Source organism: Canis lupus, chromosome 34 (assembly GCF_048164855.1).
Source record: "Canis lupus baileyi chromosome 34, mCanLup2.hap1, whole genome shotgun sequence".
In the NCBI taxonomy this organism is placed as follows: Eukaryota; Metazoa; Chordata; class Mammalia; order Carnivora; family Canidae; genus Canis; species Canis lupus.
The window spans coordinates 18,130,490-18,147,716 of NC_132871.1; the positions used below are offsets into that span (position 1 = coordinate 18,130,490).

The window sequence follows — 17,227 nt, forward strand, 5'->3', positions numbered from 1 at the left end:
ATATATTTGTCTTGAGTTTGGGGAATCCTTATGGTGTTAATGCCACATCTCTTAGTCAGTATCCTTTTTGGCTGTGTGCTGGTGCCTCTCACTCTTTATCAGAGGATCCTCTCCCTGCATTAACAGCCGAGGCTAAGGCTAAGACAAACTCCGTATTCCTTCAAATGCTGTTATGAAGCGAACTGGAAAACTATCCATTAAAATCTCATAGAAATCCCCAAAGGTGGTAGACCCCAACACACCCAGTGCCAATTGCTGTAAGTTTTGTAAATAATGAAAAGAAGAAAGGAATTCAGTGAACTGGCATTTTGTTGAATTTGCTTTAGGCAGATGACTTTGCAGGGAATAAGCTTAAAGCTACCCCCCCCACCCCCACTCACAGTATCTCATGGTCAAACTGAGGCTAGCATTTAGTCTGAAATCTAGTCTGAAATCTAGTCTGAAATTCAGGCAGTCTGAAATCATGCACAAGGAAACTGTAATTATCATCCCAAAGCACAGAGGTGATGGTGGAAGAGAGAAAAGTATGATTCAAGTCTCCTGGTGCCAGTGTGGGGCTTCTTTCCCTGAGTCACACTCCAGGAAGTCTGCAATCATTTCTATAGACTTATTAGCACTCTATTTAGGGCAACAAGCATGGAAAGGAATATTCTGAGTATTTGTCTTGAGTTTTATCACTTTAAATAAAAATATTTTAACGATTACTTGTTATTTTGGACACTTTTTATAACTATTCCATCATTTTCTATATAAAAAGACTATTATTTTCAAGTGAAATAAGAAATAATTGAAGCACAATTGCCTGTGGGACAAGGTTATTTCGGCAAAGAAGTTTCAAGAATCAATTAGCTATAGCCTTGGAGAAATGGATTTTTAAATAGGCATTGTCTCAGGTCACCTAAGGCATATATTTAGTTCCCCGTTTCGTCTTAAAAGAGGCCACCACTAAAATCAGTCAAAGGTTTTGTAGGCACTTGTAAATATGAATTTTTTTAAAAGGCCATTCTTTTTTTAGCTTTCATTTTTTTTTTTCTCCCAGATCATACAAGAACAGGGGTTACTTCATGGCTCATGGCAAGGGTAATCACATGGTAGAGCACATAAACAGAAACGAAAGCCCCAAACCACACTTTTCTCTCTCCTCATTAGTCCTTAGATGTTGATTTCTGCTTTTATAGAATTGCTGGTATTTTCCCCCAGGGATGGACTGCATAATTGAGCAATGCCTTCTCTTACCTGTTGGGCCAAGCCTGCTGTGGACCTCTTCTTAATGCAGGTGCAGGGCGCGAGGCATTGTCTCTGTTCGTCTGATTGCGGGGAGTTGTGCCAGGAGAAGCTGCTGCTTAGCAAACCCCAGGATCCTGTGTAGATAGCCCGAGGGGAGAAAACTTTAGAAACGATGGAGATTAATCAGTCTCTGAGAAATGCAAACCAAGTTCTCCCCCTTAAAAGCCAAAAGGCTTGTATGTAGGCTCTAAGTACAATACACAGAATGGTGTCTGGGTGAGCACTGAACACAGGTGGATCAAATGAGAAAAATATGAATAAATGAACAAAGGGAGGTTTAGAGCTGGTCCTAGGATGGCAGCCCAGACACCTACAAGCCCAGGCGAGTGGCACAGATGAGGGGCAGGCCAGGGGTGGGTCAACAGGGAATGGCGGGGCTGTGGAAGGGTTCGGGGGGGGGGGGGAAGGAGAAGGACTTCAGGGGGCCAGGGACTCAGCTACTTAGTGGCAGAGCTGGGGCTTGTGAGCTCAAGCACCTGACCTTTTGCCCACAACCTTTCACGCTCACGGTGACCCCTGAGACTGGCTGAATCTGAGCAGATCTTTAAATGACACACTGGAGGCCAGTTAGAAGCGGCCTCCAGTTGACTTGAGTCTTGGGTCTCAAGCTTTATACCAAGAGGCATAATTTTCTGTTCTCACTGTTCATGTCCTGGGATGAGGTCTGGGTAAAGCTGGGTGACTAAAATAGAATGGTCCCTCCTAGGAAATCATACTCTGATTGTAGGTGTGTTTGGGGTGGTGTTTAAGTGGTGTGGCCAGATGTGAAGAATGGCAGTGCTGGGGGTATGGGCAGAAGCATGAGGGGGTCCCCCCAATCCACCTGCTGGCTCCTGTTGCTGCTAAAAGGCTGCTCTGTCTATACAAGAGGCAATGTTGTGTGGCGGCTAAGCGTAGGGGATGGGCTGTAATACAGACTCAGCTGCTTACCGTGCCTTAAGCCCTCTAGGTCACATGTATAAAACAGTGATACCACTCCCTGAATCACAGAGGTGTACTGAGGTGTAAATGAATCAATACAGAGAAAATGCCTAGAGCGGTATTTGCACAAGGTAGGTGCTCAGTAAATGTTAGTACCTGTAACACATACCAACATTTCTTGAATGCCTAACATACACTAACTTGCCTACATTTATTATCCGTAAGCATCACCACAAGCCCCTTCATCTGATATTATTATCTTCATTTTAATAAAGAGTAAACCATGACCTTAAGAGACAGTCTCTGGTCTAACATCCCCCTGGTAGGTAGCGGAGCCAGTGTTTGGAACTAGGTCTAGCCATTTTTTTAACCCACCTCTCCAGTGCCTTGCCAGGTTCAACTGAAAATACTATGCAGATCTTTGAAGGGAAAGAAAGCCAGCTTTGGTCAAACACCAAAACCTTATCAAAGGAGTCCTAAAGCAACCAATCAAAAGCATTGGAATGCTTGATAAAATCTGCCTTCTATAAAAACGTACTGTTTAGAATGGGAGTGTATCACGTGACTGGGAGTAAGACAGGAGAGTGTGTGGTCAATTTTTAGTGTGCATAAACTCTCATGCTTAACTTTATTTTTTTTTTAAATTTTTATTTATTTATAATAGTCATACAGAGAGAGAGAGGCAGAGACATAGGCAGAGGGAGAAGCAGGCTCCATGCACTGGGAGCCTGACGTGGGATTCAATCCCAGGTCTCCAGGATCGCGCCCTGGGCCAAAGGCAGGCGCTAAACCGCTGCACCACCCAGGGTTCCCTCATGCTTAACTTTAAAATGCTATGCCCTTAACAGATGAATAGTGGTAAACCTGGGGGCACTTGGCTGGTTCAGTCAGTAGAGCATGAGACTCTTGATCTCAGGGTCATGAGTTTGAGCCCCACATTGGGGGTAGAAATTATATAAATAAAACATAAGAAAAATAGTGATATATCAAATTCCATGGAGGTAGCTCTTAGGAATTAAAACACATAGTGGGTATTGACATTGGGAAAATAACACCTGAAGATTTTACTTTAGCATCTTAAAAAAAATTCCTTATTTGTATAAAATGAATCTTTTTTTTTTAATAAAGACTTTATTTATTCACGAGAGACAGAGAGAGAGAGAGAGGCAGACACAGGCAGAGGGAGAAGCAGGCCCCATGCAGGGAGCCTGATATGGGACTAGATCCTGGGACTCCAGGATCACGCCCTGGCCCAAAGGCAGGCGCTAAACCGCTGAGCCACCCAGGGATCCCCCAAATGAATATTTTCTGTACAGAAAAAGAACGGAATAAAACATAAGTATTTACTGAAGTATATGAAGTGTTAATATGAAGCATCTTATGTAAAACATTACTGAAGAAAAGGAAGCAAGGAATAAAGGAAATGAGCAGTTACTGACGGCTAACATGAGCCAGATCCAATGCCAGGTAACTTTGTATACAATTTAGCATTTACTGAGTGAAAAATGACCAAACCAGGTCCAAAATAGGTGTGGAAAATGTATATATGGTCAACTCAATTTTCCATGGGCAGATATTTGCATTCATACATCTCAAATCTTACTGGGATATAACTCTTTATCTTGACCACTTATTTAGTTTTTTTTTTTGGACATATACATAAAATATAAATATAATTAACTTTAGCCAAGCAAGGGCAGAGAGGGAAGCTGTCCATTCAACCAAAATATTAAATTATCATAGGTGCTAGGAAAATATAAATAGGAAACACGTAGATGCAAATAGGATGAATGTAACATTACCCTAAGGGATAAGATCTATTTTCAGCAATAATATAGAAAGTAGGAAAGTACTATACAAGGCAAGATGAAAAATATAAGCCACTTTCTTCCATCTGATTTCTAAAATATAATTTTAGTGTTTAAGTTTAGGCATAGCAACTTTACAGAATTTAAAAAGCATCCACATCCAAATGTTGGTTTTGGAATACAAAACAATATTTCAAAGTCAAATAGAAATGAATTTGTTCATTATCTACTCTTTTGGATAATTGCCATTATTGCTATTTCTCCTTGGGCAGATAATTGAAAATTGACTATATAAATTGTGTTTTTCTGGAGAAATTGCCTAGACTAAAAATTTGTCACTCACCTCTTAATCTAAGTTACAATTTTACCAGGCCTAAAAATATAGCTACGCTAGTACATTATTTTATTATATCTCATTAATATCTTCCCTTCTTTTTAGCTTTACATGGCAAAAAAGAATTCTGGGGATGCTTGGCTGGCTCAGTCGGTAGAGTGTGCAACTCTCAGTCTCTTGTTCTGTGGACAAGTTGTGAGTTCAAGCCCCACAATGGGTGTGGAGCCTACTTAAAAAAAAAAAAGAAAAAAGAAAAAGAAAATTCTGTCCATGCCATTTTTGTCTGAAGAATCACATTTGCTTTGTATGTCTCCACATGAGAGTTAGCTAGCAAGTATTTTATGACAAAATAGGACAAAGTAGGTAGATACTATCTGGATATGAGGCTCTGTCTCCCCAGATTTGCTGCAGCCCTCTTTGCAGCAATGAAGAGATTTGCACAGTGAATCTCTAACGTCAACATCTGGCCACATGTGATCCTGGTTTGTGCGTGGTCTGTCTGTAACCAAGGACTTGAATAAAGACTGACAGAAGAAAGTTGCCTATTAACTTACCAAGGTAAGTTCTGTGAGTTGTTCGGAAGCCAGCTGGAGGTAAGAGGTGATCTAATTAGTTAACGAATTTAGGAGTCAGAACAGGGTTCTCACTCTCTAAGTTTCAATGATCATGAACTTAATTTTCCATTTCTCTTCTCACAGGCTGGATTTCTGGGAAACAGACCTTGAGACTCTGAGATATCCGTGCAGGAAGTTTAATGGGGTGTGTTCTGGGGACTAACACCCGTGCCATGATGAGAAGGGAAGGAAGAAAGGGTGGGAGAGGTTGAGCTGTGATGCAGTCACGAGGAGGCCTGAGCCCACCGTGAGGCAGCGCTGGAGCAGGGATGGGTCCATGTGTGCCACCGCCAGCTTGGATACTGTAACTCCCGCAGGCTAGGTCTTCCCTATTCTACACAGAGTACTATTCTAATCCCAGGATTTCTAGCCCTGCTGCGTTGTCAGTGATCTTTTTTGTTGCCTTTCTGAAAGGGGCAATTGAGCTCCCTTAGAATCAGAACAAACCCTACGAGACACTATTCCCTGGTATGACCGCCAGAGCCTAAGTGACAGGGTTGTCAAAGGAGCAAGCACTGACAATGATCCAACATCTGGGATAAAATACTTAGAAAAAAAAAAAAACAACTGAAATGATTTGGTTTAAAAGTACTTCCATTTCTTTATACGTAAACATGGTCATTCATGCTAATAAAGTAGAATGATAAAAACTGTGGCATGTCTTTGTTTAATGAAGTCATTAAATATTTCTGGAGGCAGTTCAGGATGTATACCATAAGGTGGGAAAAGATTTTAAGTGTATTAACCAAGCCACACGAAGAATTTCAATTAAAAGCATTCCAGCTTTTTTTTTTTTTTTTTGCATTCCAGCTTTTTAAAAATGGTTACTTTCTAGGAAAGATGAACTAAGCCAATTTCTTTTCGCAAATACCAACATCATTAGGAAACTCAGAGAGTAGTGTGAGAGACTTCACCATTGGCTGAGGTAGCAGAAAGTTTCAGGGGGACCATTCTGTACAAGGCTGCATATCTATTGAAGTTTTTTCTTCTTCTAGAGTCCTTTACCAGAAAAAGATAATAGGGAGACACAAGATTTGACAAGCAGAGACAGATTATACAGAAACTCTTCTCAGCTTTGCCCCTACATCCTACACTAAATCTTGGTGCTGCAGATTTTGCAAAACACCACTTAGACATCTGATTTAGGAAAGAACAATAGACTTCAAATGGAGGAGAACTTGTCATGATATTAGTGCATAAGGCTAGAATTTTGAAACTCAATAAGAAAAGTGTGGATGATTCAAAAATTCAGTGATTAAAAAGTGACTCAGTATCGACTATCTCTATTCCATCGTCTATCACGCTTCTGTAACAGGCATCAAAGCAGAGAGGAAGGGAGGTTTCCGAAAACCATTCTTTCATGACATAAAATCACTGGGCACAAACTCCATCTTACACATCACAACTTAAGCACAGAGCCTTGTACCTGGTAGGAGCTCAGTCTCTCTCAATACCTTGATCTTAAAAAAAAAAAAAAAACCCACAAAAACCTTGATCTTAGATGAACTGATAAAATACAGCTACGGCTACACTGTGGATTCTAGAATCAGCTTCTTAATTCCTCTCCTGTAATACCTACTGTTTCACTCAACAAAACTACTTTGAGTATTTTCTATTATTATGGTATTCTACTAGGAGCTGGAAATACAAAAGAACTCATATCCTTCTTGAGAAAAATAAAAAAGTCAGATAACAAAGTATAGTAACAGAGATACTGAAGTATAGAAGATAGATGCTGAACAGTGTGTGTGGGTGTGTGTGTGCGCGCGTGTGCACGCATAGGCCTTGGTGTGTGATCAAATGCATTTTTCTCTTGAATGACGTGTTCAAATACTGAAAATTAAGAGCAATAGCTCCACTAGTTCGGACTGAAAAATATGAATGCAGTTAATGTTTCTGTTAATCAAACAGGGGATATTATGAGGATAAAGGAATTTAGCACGGAGCCCCAAATTACATGGCCTGTTTTTTCTGATTTTAAGCTGAAATGCATGTGAGCCAGTCTTTTACCAGTTCAACAATATTTTTATTTTCCTTTTAAGAGCAATTCGCATACTAGGTCTTGGGTATTTAAAGAAGAATAAAGAAAATCCAAGTTTGTTTTCAAAGTCTTATTAAGTAAGAAATTCCAAAATTTGGCACACTATGAGCTTTTCAAAAGTTTGATATAACTTCATGATACTTTTCAGGAATCTCAAATGTCCTAGTGTATGTTTACTTTAAAAAGTTTAGCTGTATAGATGAGTTACTCCACAAATGATTCTGGTACAACATGAATTTACCTTTAAAAGAAGCAAACCGAGAAGAACAGAATAGATCCTTGTTTAAGTTTGGCTGTCAAACCTTTTAGCTACAGTTTTTTCTCTGCCTTTATGGATGCCAAAGCTGATTCTGAAAATTAAGACCATTCCAAAGTTTACCCGCAAAGAAATTCTGCACAGCTTGCATATTGACTGAGTCAACTACTGCCTTGCTGGATTTTTTCAGGTCATGCTCCACATATCTTGCAAATACTGTTATAATAAATCATGCCATGTAAGCTCATGGAATTTGAACATGATTGCTGGTTTTGAACATGACTGATTTGAACATGACTGCCTGCAGCCAGTTAGTTCCAGTGCGAATTGAATGTGACCCATCTGTGGGTAGTTGCTTTGCTTTTTTCTTCTTTTTCTAGAGGCATTTTATTCTAGATCAGTCTTTTTAGGAATGGATACGGCATCTGTCACTAGAGATAATGGGTGAAAGAATAGGCCAGTTTCTGCACAAATACATCACCACTATTAAAAAAAAAAACAGCAAACAAAACCAACAGTCTAAAATGCATGTTCTATAGACAATCAAAGCAGCAACAGCACCTCTTAATTCAAAGGGTAGCATCTTGACTTGACATGTAGGTGGAAAGTGATCTTCCTCCTGATTTAAGAGGTTCCCGACCATACCCAGGCACATGTAGTGCAGATGCCAGCAACCATATTGACCAGAGAGAGTCATGACAGAGAACCTATAGCAGCTTCTGCAGAGGGTGGGGACTTACAGAGAGGTCACTTTTGCTCTTAATGGGTCATCCTGAATGGAGATTTCTATATTCTAAGATCAGCAAGACTTGCTGAAGTTGTGGCATGGCAAGCAACAGGTCTAGGGTGGGAGGAGTCATTTTTTCTTCTGAAACATAAAGCTCTTCTCTTACCCTAGGTTTGATGGGTACTTAGATGTGCAAAAACAAAACAAAACCAAAAAACACAAAAACCCACACATCTGTTACTTCCAAATTGGGCACATTTTCCTCAGCAGACCTTCCAAAAGAATGAGGATTTAAACCCGCCCCTGTGAAAGTGTCCACACTTTGGCTAACTGGTAAAAGAGATCTGTTTAGAGATGTCAGGGAAACAGAACTCATGTTAAAAAACACAAGTCTTCTTATTTGGAAAACAAAAATAGGTGAAGCCTATAGATTAATGATCTCATAGAAGGACTAAATTTGAATGTCAGACACCTAAAAAATAGGAGAAATAGGAGAAAGCTTACAATTTTCACTACAACTATGCTACATGAATGCGGTTTTATTCTAGTACTTTGATTAATGCTAGTTTTTTTTTTAAGTTTTAATATCCATAATGCCCTGCTCCCTAAAGGTCCTGGAAGCCACCTACACCTCATGCCCTTGACAGCAATATCACCTGGGCTGCTTACTGTTGTTCTTTTGCCTTGAACTTTGATATTTAGGCAGCCCACTCTGTCACTGAGAACAGGGTGGGCGAGCTACACCCTCATGTTTTCTTCTTGTGTTACTGTTTTTGCCCAATTTTCTTTTCAAGGAGGAAGCTATACATTTTAACTGGACAGATAGAGGAAAAGAAACTATTTTTCTCCAAAGATAACAATCAACGACCTTTGGCAATATGTGCAGAGCTCTCTGGAATTCTATTTAAAAATTATCTGATAAACTGCCTTTGGATCTATGTGTTATTTTCTTTGTGTGGGGCAAGAAGTGGGACCTACTGAGCTTAGCAATTTTAGCTGGATGTTACTTAAACTGTAGGCAATAAACAAATATGTGCTGTGTAGTACACAGATAGCTGGAATGATCAATGTTACAGTTGAAAGTTACATGAAGAATCACCTGGTTCTCCCTGTATTCATTACACTTAGTGCAATAGTAGCTAGCCCCAAAGATACGGTACCTTATGTAGTCCATCTATTCCTTCCATTAAACACCTCTCAGGGTGGTTCCTAAAAACCAATCCGTTCATTTTTCTCTTTCAATGAAAACTAAAAAAGAAATTTTGAGAAAAGTCACAAATCACGGCAACTGTGCATGTACTCCTTGTAATACATTTCCCCTGGAAAAGAATGGTAGTAAGTACCAAAAGGACTTGTGAAATATGCCTTTAAGGCTTCATATGCTTTAAAGCAAAAAAGTTCTTTCACAGGCTAAATGCTTGCCTAGAACTGCCCACTACTCCAGGATCGTGACACATATGATGGAATGAGGGTGTAAACAGGTCACTCTGAGTGTACTTTTTTTCAAAAAAGGTATTCTTTGGGGGAGTTTTGGTTAAATGAACTGTATATGCTTTCATTTCTCAAGCTTTTGAGCAGGAAGCGAATGAAGCTAACTACACAGGTTTAACTCTGTGTAGTTAGCTACCTGCTAAAGGTCAAAGAGCTGAGTGAGCTGCCATAAAACCCCCCTCTCCTCACCTGGCCCCCACACTCCCTGGACAAGGTCCTGCTAGGGGCACAGACATCAGCTCATTGTCTTCTCTTCCTTACCTGGAAGACGCAGTACCTGAAATTATGCAGAATCAAACAACGTGTATTCCAAAACCAATAGAGCTAAGTACATTGTGAGGTCTCTAGGATGAGAAAACACCACATATGCCCACACTATATCCCCACCACAGCAACCGTTTTTATTTTTGTAAAGCAATTATCAACTTATGTATAAGTGATTACAGTATTTGAGATCCAAGATCCTTGGAAAATCTGATGTTGCAATCAAAACGTAATTGAGCTATTTTGGAATAGAAAGCCTATTTGCTCTTCAAAACACATAAATATCTAAAAATTAAGTGATGACCCATTTAGAACAGTGTTGCTTCACTGCAATCTTTTAAGGATTCGTTTTAAATGAACTTCCCTGCTTGATGGAGTTTCTATAGTCTGATGCTGTTAGTTCCCAACCTGAGGGGTGTGTGTGTGTGTGTGTGTGTGTGTGTGTGTGTGTAGGGGGTGGATGGACACGTGGGCAGCAATGATGAATTAATTTCCTCATGTGATCTGATCTGAAAATCCATCTGCACACCAATCATTGCAGCCTAAATAAATCATGTCTTGTACATGTATGTACTATTATTTTTTTCAAATGTGTACATATGACTCAGTGATGAGAAAAATGTGAGTTCATTTTAAAGTGTCGACTTCACTGTAGATTTTTGTTATTCCCATTTTTCAATCCGTGGATTATAAAGTCACAGCAATTACTTATGGGCAGTCACAACATTATAACTGTTAAGAAGTTCTTCTTGGGGGGAATCCCTGGGTGGCTCAGCAGTTGAGTGCCTGCCTTCGGCCCAGGGTGTGATCCTGGAGTCTGGGGATCGAGTCCCACATCAGGCTCCCTGCATGGAGCCTGCTTCTCCCTCTGCCTGTGTCTCTGTGTCTCTCATGAATAAATAAATCTTAAAAAAAAAAAAGAAGTTCTTCTTGGATTGGATGCACTGTAGTAATGTATTTCAAGAGTTGCTGATAAAATAGTTATAATAGGGACTTACTAGAGATAGCTAATATATGGGGATATGATAGATATAATTGAATTTCAACTATGAATGAGTCCCATTAGAAGAATCATTAAACCATTTGGTTATATTAAGTTTAAATGTTTAAACCTAACCCCCAAATCAAACAAGAAACAGTTAATAGCCATTACCTCTACGGACAGAAGTGGAATGGTGGGAGCAGACTGTGCAAAGGCAAAATTTACTCTATTCTCTATACCCCTAAATTGCTTCCATGGTTTACAACCGATATGGATTCAACTATTTATATATATATTTTTAAAGATTTTATTTACTTATTCATAGAGACACAGAGAGAGAATGAGAGGCAGAGACACAGGCAGAGGGAGAAGCAGGCTCCACGCAGAGAGCCCGACGTGGGACTCGATCCATTGTCTCCAGGATCACACCCCGGGCTGCAGGCGGCCCCAAACCGCTGCGCCACCGGGGCTGCCCCAACTATTTATATTTTAAAAAAATATTAAAAACATCCACACATAATGAAATTAGCAGTCTCTTTGAAACCCAGTGAGGTGCTGGCTCCTGTGTGCCTCTCATACACCCATTCTTTTCCATTAGGCTCACGTTAGAAGACTGAGAATTTTTTCTCATTCTTCATCACTTGGGAGGCTTCTCCCAACTTGAGAGTCATGTTCATCAAGGTACTGGGCTGCACACTTTACACGAAGTCAGAGCTCACACTGAGGGCTACAGGGCAAGCTATGTCAACACATCCGCGTGTTTGGGGGCTACAGCACTACAGAAAATTCCCATCCAACGGTGTCTTATGGTCTATGGGTGCAGAGAGAAAAAGGATTATTGATGCTTGCCACCAAATGTGTTGGGATGCTCCTGGAAGAATTTATAAAATCTCACTTTGTTCTATACCAGGAGGAGACTACAACTGGCTACTCCATAGTGTCTTCTCATGATAACCCTATGAGAGCTGGTATTTGGTGTCAGGGACACACAAGGATCATGTGATATTTAATGCATGTACTCAAAAAGCTGTAGCAAATTCCATGCAACACTTGCTAATATGGCAAATTAATCTAAAATACTTTAAAGTCTGTCCAAAAAAATGCTGTCATGCTGAATTACCCCAGGTTAAGTATTGTCATGTTGTATTATGGCATGACATTCAGGTGGCTCATTGTAGCAAATAAAAACATTTATATCCTTTAGGGAGATTTCATGGAAAGCAGACTGTTATTTTTTTCTAAGAACTATAGTCCAATTTTAGAAATGCATATGTGAAATGGATAAAACATCACAAATATAAGATTTCAGTTTTTTTTTTTTTAATGCGTAAGCTAGACCTTTAAATTTTAAGTAGAGTCTTGGGGAAGTGAATTATTTAAATCTAAGGTTCACATTTTCTCTTCTGTCACCCACGTCTACAATGACTTTCCTTACTCATTCAAAGGGAGGACAAACAAGACGGGGTGATTTTCCTAATTGATGGCTTTTTTGATTTAGGACCAATATATACCAACTGGTTTTGTTTTCACTATTGTCCTTAAGACTTAATCAGAGCCTCAGGCCCTGATCTTTGTAGAAGAGTATTGAAAAACATATAATATAACATAGTACAATATTATATAGTATAATATAAATTATATATTATAGTTTTATTCTCTACTCTTTCCATTCTCTCCATAAGTCATATATATTTTAATATATAATATAATATTTTAATATTATAATATTATATTATATTTTAATATAATATTTTAATATATATTTTAATATATAAGTCATATATATTTTAAGATATATAATTACATACATAATATTATTACATCATTTTATATATATATAAAATATATATATTTATATATATATAAATATATATATATATATAATCATATAATCTAATCATGTGTTGCCAAGGAGCCAGCACACCAACTCCCTACTCATATGTTGGCTGTTTCACCTTTCTCCTTTAAATTTCTGTTATATAGAAATAACTTGCAATGAATAAATGTGAGTGGCTCTTTTGAGTCAGCTTTTCACGTACGGTTTCTAAATTCAGGTCCAGGGCATGCCTCCTTCCTGCAGATGCTCTCTCTAGACTCCAACACTCACAGCTCGGTGAGCTGAGGGCCTCTAGATTAGGACATAAAAGGTGTGCACCCCAGTTCTTCCTGGTGTGTGAGGGCTCATCAGGCACAGGTCTCATTCACACAATTGCCCAAACCCATGCGCAAAGACCAGGATCAACAGATTCCTTTGGTTCCTCAACAGAAGCCACTCTTTTGTGAGGGTGAAAAGAAGAGTTATTTAAAGTTGTCTCCAGAGGGTTTTTCAATATTAAGGAATAATTCCAAAGTTTCAAAGATAAGGGTGAGGCAGGGAAGCTGAGTTGCAGATGATACTTTTAGTGTATTTATTGCTTTCATTTTACTTGGGACTTTTACTTGCATATTTATACATTTTGTTTTGCTTTTCCTCCATTGAGAAAGTTTAGGGGAAGAGTTTGAATGAGAGTGGGGTGACAGTGGGTTCTGGGGGAGGATGATACAGGTGGTAGTTTTCCCTTCCTAAACATTTGATTTAATGGTTAAAAAAACAAAGGCTCTAGAGGTTGTTTAATCATGGGATTCCAAACTTTAGAAGGCGCCACCTAAGGGGCCCCGTGTGGCTCAGTGTGTTAAGTGTCTGCCTTCAGCTCAGGTCATGATCTTAGGGTCCTGGGATCCAGCCTGTGTCTGGCTCCCTGCTCAGCTGGGAGTCTGCCTCTACCTCTCCCTCTATCCGAGCCCGCCCCACCTTGCTCATACTCTCAAATAAATAAACAAAATATTAAGAAAAAAAGAAGGCACCACACAAGAATGCTCACTGCTGACTATCCTTGGAGCTGCTTGCATGTCCCATATTTTTACTCCTGGGACCCCTTTCTCAATGATTTTATGTACATGAAATCAAATAATGGGAAAAATTAGTTGGACTGAAATAGAGCTAATAATGAAATGCTATCATTCCCTCAGCATGCTATTTTTATATTCATTCAACAAATGTCTAATGAGAATAGATATATGTCAGGCAGTATTCTTGGTACCTGGAATACATCAGTGCACAAAACAGATAAAAATCCCTCCTCTGGGGAAGCTTATTTTTTAGGGGGAGGATCTAAATGTATATATACTTTGTGTGTGCATGTATGTGTGTGTATACATACATATGTATGTATATAATTCATCAATAGAATTCATTTATTCATTTATTGAAATCAGAAATTTTATTAAAACTAGGAACCTTTGTCTGTGGGTCTTGTACACATCTCATATTTCATAAAGTAATTAGATTGCCCTTTAACATTTGCTTTAAACTTTCCCCCTCATTTCTTAATGAGAATACAATCTCTTCACAGCTTGACAAGAGCAAGCACCAGACACAAGGAATATAAAACCACAAAGAAGCATTTAGACTGTTCTAGAAAGCTAAAAGCAGGTTCAAAACTAAAAGCAGGTGTAGTGATTTGGTTTGAAACAATTTTTCAAACTCTCTCTTTACATCTGATGGACAATCATTTTTAGCAAAAGCTAGTGAAGTAAAAAAAACCCTCAAAATATTAATTTTTCTTGGGTTTCTGAAACTGACGGCTTGTTTTCAAGAGTTGATTTTGATACATTTCATCAACATTGAGACAAATGCTTGGATGTAGGCTTCTTTTAATCTGATAATGACCCATTCACAGATGAAACGACTGGAGTCAAGATGCAGTATCAAGCACCATATTTAGGAAATGGTATCTATGGCAACATAAATTAAAGTGTATTCATTGAAATCATAGGATTAGAAAGCACTTTGAAAAACGTCTTCACACAGGAAAGTCAATGAAGAGATGAAAACTCACTTGGCATTCAAAAATATTTATCGAAGCCCTACTATGGATCAGATATTGTATTATATATAGGAATGACTAAATCGTGGGTCATATTCTCAAGAAATCAAAGCTAACAACAGCAAAGTCAGAAATACGATGAACTAAGTATAACCCAGTATAACGTCATAATGATGGGATATTTGAGGGGATGTAAAAAAGTTGACAAAACTGTCCTCCATTTCATGGCCTCTCAAAAATGTTCCTTAAGTCTTCCCCCTACCTTGCTAGAGAAAAACCTTTATTTTTACTAATGCCTACTTAATGTCTAGTGTAACGCACCATGTTCATTTCTGTTTTACCCTGTTTTCATATCTAATTAGTATTTCCCTAATGAGGCCTTTCGTATGTTTTAAAATTTAAAAAATTGTTATGCTAAAGTAAGAATATTTTAATTGTTGAATTTACTCATATGCCATCTCTTTCCAATAAAGATTTCAGGGACAGGGATCCCTGGCTGGCGCAGCGGTTTGGCGCCTGCCTTTGGCCCAGGGCGCGATCCTGGAGACCCGGGATCGAATCCCACGTCGGGCTCCCAGTGCATGGGGCCTGCTTCTCCCTCTGCCTATGTCTCTGCCTCTCTCTCTCTCTCTCTCTCTCTCTGTGTGACTATCATAAATAAAAAAAAAAAAAGAAAAAAAAGAAAAAAAAAAGAAAAAAAAGAAAAAAAAAGAAAAAAAAGATTTCAGGGACATAAAGCAGAAGATATAATTATAAGGCAAATACAAAAGAAATGGAAAAAGAGACCCAAGCTATAAACAACCATGAAGTAAACCATAAGAGTTATTGTTACTAAGAGCTGGAGATCTTTTTTAGATTTGTATTTGGCTTCCTGGCAGCCAGTGCAAAAATGAGCAATGTGTCAAGTTGGTTACATAAATTTTTTTTAACTATGAAAGTAATAAACATACCAGTTTATCAGGGGAGATATTATTATTATTATTTTTGACATTAAACTCTTTTACATGGAGAGTGCAGATTAAATGTATAATGGCACTATCCAAATGTTGAAACCTATCTCAAATGACCAGTTAAAATCAGGCTCTGCCTCTCTCTCTGTGTCTCTCATAAATAAATAAATAAAATCTTTAAAAAAAAAACAAAAACAAAACAAAAAACACTTTTTCACCCGGCAGTAGAGATATGTGCATGGTTGATGATTCAAGGGTAACTCTCTCTTAAAAAAAAAAAAAAAATCCAAAAAAAAAAAAAAAAAAAAAAAAACCAAAACCAAAAAACCAAAACCGAACAAACAACTTGTAAAACCTTGGAAACCTGGTTTTCTGTTTGTTTGTTTGTTTGTTTTTTTTACTATTTTATTTACTTATTTGAGAGAGAGGACAAATGGGGGAAGAGGTAGAGAGACAAGCAAACTCAATGCCAGGCTCCATAGGGGCTCGGTCACAGGACCCTGAGATCATGACCTAAGCCTATGTCAGACACTTAACCAACTAAGCCACCCAGGTGCCCAAGAAAGCTGGTTTCCTATAATACTAACGGTGGATGGTGGATGGTGGATGGATGGTCTCCAAGCTTTGGAATTTAAGTCAACCAGTGGTAGGATTGCCAGTTTACTGTTAGAGGTGTGAAAACAAAGCAGCATAGATCTCTGCTTGTTCAGAATATGGGAGCACTGCATCCTAGCACAGAAATGAATGAAAAAAAATCAGGATTTTCCTTAGATACAGTATTGGACTGATTCTAAGTCTTGGATAAAAATCCCAAATACTACCATAGAAAAGAAAAGCATTTAATGGAGGAGTTATTTTTAAGGCAGATATAAAATAACCAATTATTTTTGTTAATTCAGGCAAATAAAAGGGCCATTCTCCCCACAGAGCAATGATGACTCTAAGCAGGACAGTCAACCCACAGGCAAAAGAGAATTGTTCCTGGCTTTTTATTTTCCCTAATTAAAATTTCAAAGGGTGTATTGGTGTTACAATGGTCTTAGAATATTCTTCCATATGTTTCTGTTCTAAAGCAATATATCGAATTGTTTCTACCTTTCCTTGTCATTTTGGATTTCTTTTAATGATTTTTTAAAATTAAATTTTTTATTCTGAGGCGACTACATACAGTTTTAACTTTTAATAATTTTTTAATTCCCTTAACTACGTATCGGCTATATAGGTTCTTGGGAAAATACAAATCATAGTGTGCCAATGGAATTTTAATCTAAATAATCAAAAAGCCAAAGAAAGGAAGGCTGAGTTTCATAGTAGAAACCTATCTGGGCTGTCCTGGTGCTCACGGAGACTGCCTGGTAACCAGGTTACGACTACTCCTTAATCCCTTATTCTTTGTTCAGAACGCATTGTTTTCGATCAGAAAGTAAGTACTTGAGTACCTGAGGCTCTGAAATTTATTTTACATCAATCCATATATAATTTCAAAGGTGGAAAAGGAAAGCTATTTCTTTTTTATCTTGATATTGGTAATTGGAGATCTGTGTGACTGTTTACCTTCCATCTTCCATGGAGGCAGTGAGATTAAAGTGAGGTGAGAAATAGCTTAGTCTTTGATCATTTGACTTTATGGAATTGGGTGACCAGGATGAAAGTCACCCGTTTATCACATTAGTGCATTCCAACTTA

At 38.4% G+C, this 17,227-nt stretch overlaps 1 protein-coding gene across 2 annotated transcripts in view; it reads right to left on the reverse strand.

Moving 5' to 3' along the window:
- Window positions 1-17,227, reverse strand: part of B3GALT1 (beta-1,3-galactosyltransferase 1) — a 503,619-nt gene that overhangs the window by 38,898 nt on the left and 447,494 nt on the right. For both annotated transcript variants that reach the window (XR_012023653.1, XM_072810857.1), the window contains exon 3: window positions 1,237-1,361. The gene's annotated coding sequence lies outside the window, so the exon portion shown is untranslated. The remainder of the gene's footprint in view (window positions 1-1,236; window positions 1,362-17,227) is intronic.